Here is a 10,794-nt window from a genome sequence, read left to right as displayed (position 1 = left end):
TTTAAGGTCTTCATTCTCTACCCCTGTGTTGCTGGTTTCAATGTGATTAAGAAGCTTGTTAATTAATGTTAATGTTGTTTTCTTACACATGGTAAGGCACAGAGATACTGTGGGGGGGTAGGGAGAGGGCGAGGCTGGAGCCCACCCAGACCAATTTGATGATTTAACACATCCTTCCCCAGCCTGGGGTCTTCCAAATGCTTTGGCCTGCAACTGTCTGGGGCTGATGGGTATTGTAGTCCAGAACATCTGGAGGGCCTCCTGTTGGGAAAGGCTGCCTTTAAAGGAGGGGGAAGCTCCCCACACTTTATAAAGCTACCCACCTAACACAGGCAGGAAGCAGGGCCAGATTTAGATGAAGAGAGGCCCTAGGCCACTCCCCACCCTCACAGCTAGAAGAAAATGGAAAAGTATTATAAACAAAATTGAGTGAAGCCAAGGATGATGATGGGTATTTAAAATTCTGCAATTCACAATTTCTCATTTAAAAAACATAAGATATTATTGTTAAATACCGTGGTGATTTTAAAAAATGCATAAAATTAACACTGAAAAACTTTTGCAATAACTGAACTTTGTAAACCTTTTGCGGCCTGGGCAGGCCGGGTTGTCCTTTAATATACCTGCTGGGATTGACAAGGCACCTGACTCTCATCTGAAACTCATAGCTCTCCTGACGAGTGCTTTGGTCTGCCCGCCAGATACCAGTTATCATTTAACTCTTGGGGGAAATAATTAGCATTACATACCATATGCATAAAAGGGACGCAGGTGGCGCTGTGGGTTAAATCACAGAGCCTAGGACTTGCCGATCAGAAGGTCGTTGGTTCAAATCCCCACGATGAGGTGAGCTCCCGTTGCTCGGTCCCTGCTCCTGCCAACCTAGCAGTTCAAAAGCATGTCAAAGTGCAATTAGATAAATAGGTACCACTCCGGTGGGAAGGTAAACGGCATTTCCGTGCACTGCTCTGGTTCGCCAGAAGCGGCTTAGTCATGCTGGCCACATGACCCGGAAGCTGTATGCCGGCTCCCTCGGCCAATAAAGTGAGATGAGTGCTGCAGCCCCAGAGTTGGCCACGCCTGGACCTAATGGTCAGGGGTCCCTTTACCTTTACCATATGCATGGAAGTTGCTGAACCAATTAACCTACTAGAAGGACTACTGTTAATAGCACCAGTTTTCGTATAACTTGATATTGCTGGATAGTTTTGATGAACTGCAAAAGCATTTTTAGTTTGCTTTCTGTTGCCACCCTGGAACTTTTCTTTATTAGTGCCACTTTTTTTGTACAATTCCTTGCAAATGAAGGAAAACAACTTTTCTGCTTGTATATGTTGATAATATAATTTTGGTTACTGAGGACAAACAAGATTGTACAAAAACAAGGTTGGGTGCAGGCGTGACCAGGACATAGGCATCCTGACTGTGACAAATGTGACCTGTGTGCTTGCCACTGCCCATCACAATGTGCATTAGTTTCTTAGGAACACAGGAAGCTGCCTTATACAGAGCCAGACCATTGGTCCATAAAGGTCAGTATTGTCTACACCAGCAGTGGGGAACTGATAGCCTTTAAAAAGGCCATAGGGTACTTATGAAAATCAGCTGAATTGTGCAAGAGAAGACCCACTTCCCAAATTTAGGGAATACTGTTGCCTTGCATTTCACACATTCCATGATTTCACATAACCATCAGATAATGCATTTCACAGATGCATTTATCATTTCATAAAATCTAGCCCATCTCCAACGATGGCCATTCCCATCAGCAATAAATCCGTCATTTGCTGGCTGGTATCCAGAGCCTCGCTCCTTCCTTGCTGAAATCTGCTCCAGGACATATTGCTGTGTTAGCACAGATACAGATAATATATAAAGGAAGCCAAGGTTAAGCAGCAATACAGGAGGCTTAAGAGAGATCAAGGAAGCAGGGAATGAAGAAGTAAAATGCTGGCTATATACTACCTCCTTCATTCATGTCTAGGTGGAAATCTTGGGACTCCCCCAAAGCACAAGATTACCATCAGAGATGGGAAAGAAACAAATCAGTTCAAATTTAAAGGTGAACCTACCAAATTTGTGTTAGCAGACCTTGCAACTTAGGTGAATTGGATTGGAATATAGTGGTACCTCAGTTTTTGAACGTAATCCGTTCCGGAAGACCGTTCAAGTTCCGAAACATTCAAAAACCGAAAACTCCAGGTAGGCTGGAAGAGAACCCTGCCTGAAATCCCAATGAGCCACTGCTAGTCAGAGTCCATACATACATACATACATACATACATACATACATTTGTATGTCACCTTTCCACAGTTCAAACCATGCACAAGGCAGATTACAACAAGAAAAAATATCCATAACTGCAACATTACAAAAGTACTCCTAAACAATAAAAAACAAATAAAAAATGTACAATCAAACCAAACAATTGCCACATAAAGATCACAAGATCTAAAACTAAAGATACAAAAACCCAACAGCAACAGCCCCAGAGTCTGTTCAACAGCCTCAGCTTTTGTAGCTGGAGTCAGTCAGCGTAGGAAAAGGCCTGCAAGGCAGGGAGCAAGTCTTCCAGGGCTCACAGCCAAGAGTAGTGTAAATACTAAGCTAGATGGACAAATGAGTCTGACTCACTATAGAACAGCATCCTATGAACCTCTCATCCTAAGTGCTGGCTGGCCCACCAAGGACTGTTCAGTTCACCTTTCTCCAAGTCTCCAAATTTCCTCAAGCTATGATGCTTTGGACCATAGCTGTTGGGGCGAGTGAGATTTGCTGCATGCAGAGTGAATCACAGAGCAGCGAGGTGACGGCGCCCGCAATTAGTATTTCCCTGACACTAGCTAAATGGCTCTGAGCTTGTCCCCACGGCGGTCTCTGTGCCCCATTATAATGCCACTCAGCTGACAGTCGCCTTAGGATAAGAGAATAGATTTGGGTTGGTTTTCTATTCCCCTTTCTCTGCCTTCAATTCCAAATGAGCCCTAATGCTTCCTTACTTACTCATTCTCTCCAGATGATGCTGCAAAGCTGTGCATCCAAGTCCTTCCCCTCCACCTGCATTTCAGCACAAAAGGCTGGGAGGGGAGAGCAACAGCAGTGAGGCCACACCTGGTGCCTGATGAGGGAAATGAGAGAAAAAACACATCACCAAAAAAAAGAAGGGAAATAGATCTGCATAAAATTGTGTATGCTGATTTAATAATCAGTCCAGATTTATTAAGGCACAATCCAAGGTCCTGATCCACCATGCTGTGTGTGTGCTGGGAGGTTGGATGAGTCAGAGGATGATCAGTCTAGAACAGCACCACTGGGCTGTTCCAAATGCTGTTGGAGTCCAATTCCCATCAACCTCAGGCAGCCCAGCCAAAAGTCAGGGATGGGAGTTGGAGTTGGAGTCCAACAGTATCTGGGGGGCAGTGGATGCTCTGCCTCCACAGTTGGAAGCAGTAATGCTACTGAATACGGGTTGCTGGAACCCACAGGAGGGGAGAGTGGTCCCGTGCTCAGTTCCTGCTTGAGGATTTCCCATAGCATGGATCAGTGGCATAGCGTGGGTTGCCAGTGCCAAGGGCCACGTGGAGGGAGGGAGCAGGAGGGAAATGGATGGAGTATGCATGCACATTCAACTGCCTAACAGTGTCCACATCAGCCAGGAGATCGCAGTGGCCGAGTTAAGAAAAGAAGAGTCATTCCATTGTCTGGAGAGATCACTTCCTGGTTCGCATGGAGAAGATGTATTCAACAGAGCCTAGCGACGGAAGTGTGCTGCTGTATTGGGGCAGCACCAGGTGTTGAAATTTTGCTCCCCTAGCAATTTTGCACTGACCCTGTGTCCCCTTCCACACTTCGCCACTGGCATGGATTTCTTTTCTAACTCTCTCGGTGCTGGATAGGAGCAGATTCTCTTACAAGAAACTATCCTTTGAGCAGTTGCTGCTCAGCACAAAATTGGACAGTGCTTGGGGGACAGAAGAGGGGTGGAATCTGCATCCTGGTATGCATTGGAAGAGCCTTGCTGGATCAGGCCAAAGGCCCCTCTAGTCCAGCATCCTGTTCTCACAGTGGCCAACCAGAGACCTGTAGGAAACCAGCAACTGGAACCTCTCTTCACTTGAGATCCCCAGCAACTGGTATTTCAAAGGCATACTGCCTCTGACAGAGGAGGTAGAACAGAGAGACCATGGCTAGTAGGTATTCATAGCCTTATCCTCCGTGAATCTATTTATTTCTCTGTTAAAGCCATCCAAACTGGTGACCATCACCATGGCCACATTCCCACCATACATCTAAAGCACAATGGCCTCACCTTAAACAGCCATGGCTTCCCCTAAGGAATTTCAAGAACTGCCATTTGTTAAGGGTGCTGATAATTAATAGGAGGCTTCTTGTCTTTCCAGAGCTCCAATTTTCAGAGTAGCTTAACATCCCTCTTTCTGGGGAGCTCTGGAAATTGTAGGTCTATGAGGGAAGAATAGGGGCCTCCCAGCAACTCTCAGCGCCCTTAACAAACTACAGCTCCCAGAATTCTTTGGGGGCAGCCATACTTGTTTAAAGTGGCACCATAAGCTCTCTATGTGACCTACCTCTTGTGAACATTAAATCCATAGTTGAACTTTGCATATGTAAAGAAGTCCTTCCTTTTCATCTGCCATGAACCTTCCGACACTGGATGCCCCTGAGTTCTAGCAGTAGTACTTTCTAGTATTATGACTGCCGTGTTCAATCTCGTTCAGGAGAGGACAAATAATCAGAGGTGGGGGGAATTCCTGTCGGATATTTTAGCATGACTTTGAAAGTGTGACTAGAGAAAAGAAAGGCAAAAAAGGTCAGCGTTCAGTATTCAGCTGCAGCCGAGACATACCAGCGTTTGCCGTACGTCAGCTGGAAAGGGAGTCAATTAGAGTGAAAGCACGAATCAGAAAACACACAAACAATGCATATTTCATGACCCTGCTGGAGTCCTCATTTACATCGCAGCGTGCTGCTGCCGTGTGCTGCATTAAATATGGTGCAATTCCTGCCTCGCAGCCTGGAAGCTGTAAGGAGCCGGTACCTTCGCATGAGAAGCTGTTGACATCAGGCAGCTTTTGGCATCAGCCAGACATTTCTACAAGAAAAAAGGAAGCTGTGTCAAACCATTGGTTCACCTAGCTCAGTTAATACCGTCTGCACTACTGGCAGCAGCTCTCCAGGGTTTCAGCTCTCCCAGACCTACATGGTGATGTCGGGGATTTGAACCTGGGACCTTTTGCATGTAGAGCAGGGACTACTAGTCAGTGTAGATGGCAGTAACTGAGCTAGGTGAGCCAATGGTCTGACTCTGTATAAAGCAGCTTCCTAGGTTCCTACTGATGAAATTTAAATTGGGACCTTATGCTTGCAGTGTGAAGAGTCATGTGCCACATTCACCCCAAAGAATTCTGGAATTAGTAAAGGGTGCTGGGAGTTGTTAGGAGACCCCTTATTCCCTACACAGAGCTACAATTTCCAGAGTGCTTTAACAATCAATCTCTCTTCACAGGGAACTCTGGGAATTGGAGCTTCAGCACCCTGAAGATACTACAGCTCCCAGAATTCTTTGGGAGAAGCCATTTGGTATCATAGTGCTTACATGAAGTGTAAGGCACGAATGTGGCCATGGAGTGTGATGTTGTTGCATGAATTAGGTAAGGCAATAATCATAGCATAAATTTTAAACTCATGACTTCTGCTGGGGGAGGATGCGGCAGAGTAAAGGACAGGAAAAGAGGGGGAAAGCTGTGAAAAGACTTGGCGTCACAGCTCTGTATTCCAGATGGTCACATTGCCAATGATCAGCATGTGTTAATTTGGATCTTAAAGGTGTGCAGATTTGAATCAACCGACTTCTTCCTTCTTTGCCCCAATACTCAGGGGTGGCCCAAGACATTTTGCAAAATGGCCCAATGCCACCCTTCACCCCTACAATGATGCCCTGCTCCCAGCTCAGGGTCCCCACCCCTTTCCTCCCACATCATCATGGTGCCCGTGCTGCCGCCAGCCCCATCACCACAACTGCAACCTCACCTGCGGCTGCATCCGTGCCGCTACTGCGATGCAAAAGCAAGGGCAACAGGGATGTGTTGGCTGCAGGTGGGACTGGCAGCAGTGCTCTGGGGATGGGGAGAGGGTCAGATCTGCTGCCCGAAGCAAATGGCTTCACCTCGCCTAATGCACAGTCTGCCAACACTGGCTTAGAATTAATTTAATAAGTTGTAGTTTGGGGAGCAATTAGTCTGATTGCCTTCCTCCCATTTCCTTGGCTTGTCCAGAGACCAGTCCAGAAAGTCTGTCATCATCAGCAGAATAGCTGCAGTGCAGATGTCTGCCATAGACTTTCTCCAAGGAAATGTACTTGCAGCAGCCGGAAAGGCACAAGAGAGAAGGGCGTCCAGGGGTGGGGAGGAGAACTCAGTGACGCTGCATCCTGAGCAGCAGCAGCACCCCCCTCCCCCCCCCTACAAGAGGGAGAAATAACAAAACAAAGAAAGGCGGGAAGAAACAGGTTTGGGTTTAGGCTTTTGCCAATGATGGTGTTTGAAATACCTGGTGCATAGGTGGTAGATTTAAGAAGGCTCTGCTCTGTGCCCATGCCTGACACAGGGTCATAGTGCAGCTTTATGGTTTTTGCAGATACAGGTGAGGAAGGTCATAAGGGCAAATGGGGCTCTGTCCCCCCCCCCACCTCAGTCTGCCCTGAGCCAGCCCCCACTTGCCTGCCTTCTTCCTTGCATATAGTCCAAGTGCTGGGACTGCATTTAAAGCACTGTGATACCACTTTAGACAGCCATGGCTTCTCCCAAAGAATTCTGGGAGCTGTAGTTTGCTAATGGTGCTGAGAGTTGTCTATCTGTTCCCCTCACTGAGCTACAGTTCCCAGAATGGTTTGACCGCCATTGCTTCGTCACAGGGAACTCTGGGAATTGTCGCTCTGTTAGGGAGGAACAGGAGTCTCCGAACAACGCTCAACTCCTTTACCAAACTACGCTTCCCAGGAATCTTTGGGGGGAAGCCATGGCTGTTTAACATGGTATCACTGTGCTTTTAAATGTATGCTGTGAACATGGCCTACAACTTGCAGGAGTGAATTCCATTATTTAACTATGCACTTTGTAAAGAAGTCCTTCCAACATTCATCTTCACAAAAATGAATGCCTGTCCAAAGCAGGACTTGCTGTAATCGCAAATATCCCTTTGCATCATAGGTTAAATTGAAACTGGCAATGCAAAGGATCTTCCTCTGCAGTTCAAGCTACGCTCACAAAAGGGGTTGCTTGTGCGTTTTTTAGTTTGGGTCCCCTGACATTACTTGTGACATCAGCTCATTGGCATGTAGGAGGTCCTGCCCACCTGTCAAAAAGGCCTGTCAAGATGAAGGAACCACCTTGAATGGTTTGGCAAAAAGATGGTATATAAGTGTAAAGGTAAAGGGACCCCTGACCATTAGGTCCAGTCGTGACCGACTCTGGGATTGCGGTGCTCATCTCGCTCTATAGGCCAAGGGAGCCAGCATTTGTCCACAGACAGCTTCCGGGTCATGTGGCCAGCATGACTAAGCTGCTTCTGGTGAACCAGAGCAGCGCACGGAAACGCCGTTTACCTTCCCGCCGGAGCAGTACATATTTATCTACTTGCACTTTGATGTACTTTCGAACTGCTAGGTTGGCAGGAGCAGGGACCGAGCAACAGGAGCTCACCCCGTCGCGGGGATTCGAACCACTGACCTTCTGATCAGCAAGCCCTAGGCTCTGTAGTTTAGACCACAGCGCCACCCGTGTCACTGGTATATAAGTGTACTAATTGTATAATAAATTGTTTTGTTGAAAGGGGGGGATCCACCATGGGTACTTTGAAACGGTACAGTTCATGCAATCACTACATCTCATCCTCATACAAATATATAAACAGGCCATCATAGGCACTGCTGAAGTTTGGGAACCATGCAGTGGCATCCCAGGGTCCTGAAATCTGCTTGCAAGAGGTAATAAAGCCCGTCAGTCTTCCTATCTCAAAGCATCTATATTGCAGGCTTTCCTGCCACCTGGTGGGAAACAGATGGATACAACTGCAGGCATGAACAAAGGAGAAGATAAGCAGAGACATTACATGCCACAAAATATTGCAGTGTGTGGAGGACTCAATTTCAAGGTTCCAGCTGGTTTTTACTTTCCAGGACACTCTGTTGCCTCTTCCCTGACTCTATTAGTCAGCGACATCCCATTCCTTCTGAACATGCTCAGTCATTCTTAGACTATTTTAACAGTGGTCCCCCTGCTTAGGTCCACCTGCAAAAGATTTCTTCTATTTATTTATTTTTGCAGACCTTTACATTCCCACAAGCTTGCTGACGCCTCCCTCTCTTGTGAGCTCATGGTGCCATGTTTTGCATACAATAAACTTGAAAGGCTGTCGTCACGCAGCAGTTGGCTTGGCCACTGACAGGGGGCACTGCAAACTACGGTATGGTGACAGACTGGGCTGTCACATTGCAGCAGCTTTGGAGCATGAGGAGGGGGAAACCAAAGACAGAGGCAAGCAAGGGGCTGTCCAAAGTGGGAAGCTCAGGTGAGCTGCTGCAGTTTGATGAACTCTCTTTGTAAGCAGCTTTTGATGTTGGGTTGTTGTTTTTTTTACAATCAAGTAGTGTATACATTTTGAATGAAATGAATAAAATGAATAAGGGGAGGGGTGGGTGGCTTTGGTGAGAGTGGTTGATGGGGTGTGGGGTAGGGGACTGGTGAATGAAACAAGCAGAGGTACAGCCCCTGGTTTGTTACATAAGGATCCACAGAGAATAGTCTTGGTCAAGCATGTGTGAACATATGGAGCTTAAACTAGGAAGGATGCATGTTCACCAGGTCTGTCCCACTGTCCCTACACACTCCCACTTCAGACCTTTGCATGTTGAGTGTCTTACCATTGTTCCCAGTTGTGATGAGGCTTCAGCCAGATGGGATCAGAAGAACTTTAGACCTTTGCATAGAATATGTGAAGGTCTCAAGTGGAGCCAGTACATGTGGCAATAAAAAGGTGAAAGGTAAAGGACCCCTGGATGGTTAAGTCCAGTCAAAGGCAACTATGGGGTTGAGGCACTCCTCTCGCTTTCAGGCCGAGGGAGCTGGCGTTTGTCCACAGGCAGCTTTCCGGGTCATGTGGCCAGCAGGACTAAACCGCTTCTGGTGCAACAGAACACTGATGGAAACCAGAACACACGGAAATGCCGATTACCTTCCTGCCACAGCAGGTACCTATTTATCTACTTGCACTGGTGTGCTTTCGAACTGCTAGGTTGGCAGGAGCTGGGACAGAGCAACGGGAGCTCACTCTGTTGCAGGGATTCAAACCACCGACCTTCTGATCAGCAAGCCCAAGAGGCTCAGTGGTTTTAGACCACAATATTAGGGGTGTGGCAAACCTACCCAATTCATATTTTCCAAAGTGGTACATGGACTGAAACACATATCATCAGGACCACAGAGAGTTGCCACCTCAAGCTCCTATACATGTAATAAGAAATTTTAAAGATGAAATAATGCTTGTGCATGCATAGTCAGTAGTCTAGAAAAATCAGGACAGATGGAAATTGTTGTCCAGCTAGATAAAGCTGGACGACAAGAAGTCTAGAAGCTAGTACCTATTCCTTGATTCTAATTTAATGGTTATGTTACCTAGAAAGCTCTTAATAAGTACATCTAGAATAATATTGCTGGGTTTGTATCATTTATTTGGCTAGAAGTTTCTTCTGCAGCTACGGATTTATGCTGTTTTGATATGAATCTCTTTTTTGCATTTAATTATCTCTAATTAAAATGTCATGTTAGGCACTCCGGGAGGCAGCCCGCTGTGGAGTAAGATATAGATCCCCTAAATTAAATCGCATAAACAAATAGAATTTAAGACACATAGAGCTGAAGACATCTTGATTACTATAAATTATGAAAGGGATATTTTATTTGTTTGTTTGTCCACTTATGAATCACTTCCCATAAAAATATCTAGAAGTGATTTTGCAGTAAAAACATCAACAATAAATACAGTGAAAAACAAGTCCGTATATTAAAAAAGCCATTTTCAAATCCAGTACAGATACAGACTGATGTAAAGATCTCTACTTAGAAATCTTGATGAAAAGGGAGTTATTCGATAGGTGCTGAGAAGACAACAGAAATGGCGTCTGTCTGATGTGTAGATGAATTGATTTTTGCATCTGTTTTGCAACATGGAGAATGTAAAGTATATTCCATAAATCATCTGTGTGATTGCAATGTTAGCTATGATTAGAAAAGTGTGAAAAGGTTAGTGTGTATGTATGGGAAGGCATGTGAGCTATAAATTTAATAAATAAATCCAAGACATGAAAAGCGAAAAATGGGGGTGCACAAACACCTATTTAAAGCACATGGCCTCAAAGAATCCTGGGAACTGTAGTTTATTAAGGGTGCTGAGAATTGTAGTTCTGCAAGGGGGTAAATCCTCCAGATTATTTTGTGCTGCTTTTTTAAGAAGTCTTTTGCATTGTGTGTATGTGTGCATTTTAATAGTGATTGCTTTTTCCTTCTGTGTAAACCTCCCTGTGTCACCTTCCGTGTCAAGAGCGGGGCAGGTACAGAAAGGTCAATATTAACAGATGAATCGAAACCTCTCCAGACAGTTGAAGGCAGACACACCTCTTCATGCATCCCCTTTGCTCAATATTTAGACACACACGTGCCAATTCCTCTCTCTCCAGAGGCTGGGCCCAGCCTGCACCCATCCAGACACCGACGTGGAGT

Source organism: Podarcis liolepis (genome assembly GCF_965112155.1).
Source record: "Podarcis liolepis genome assembly, chromosome: 14".
NCBI lineage: Eukaryota > Metazoa > Chordata > Lepidosauria > Squamata > Lacertidae > Podarcis > Podarcis liolepis.
Note: the sequence above shows the minus strand (reverse complement) of the source record.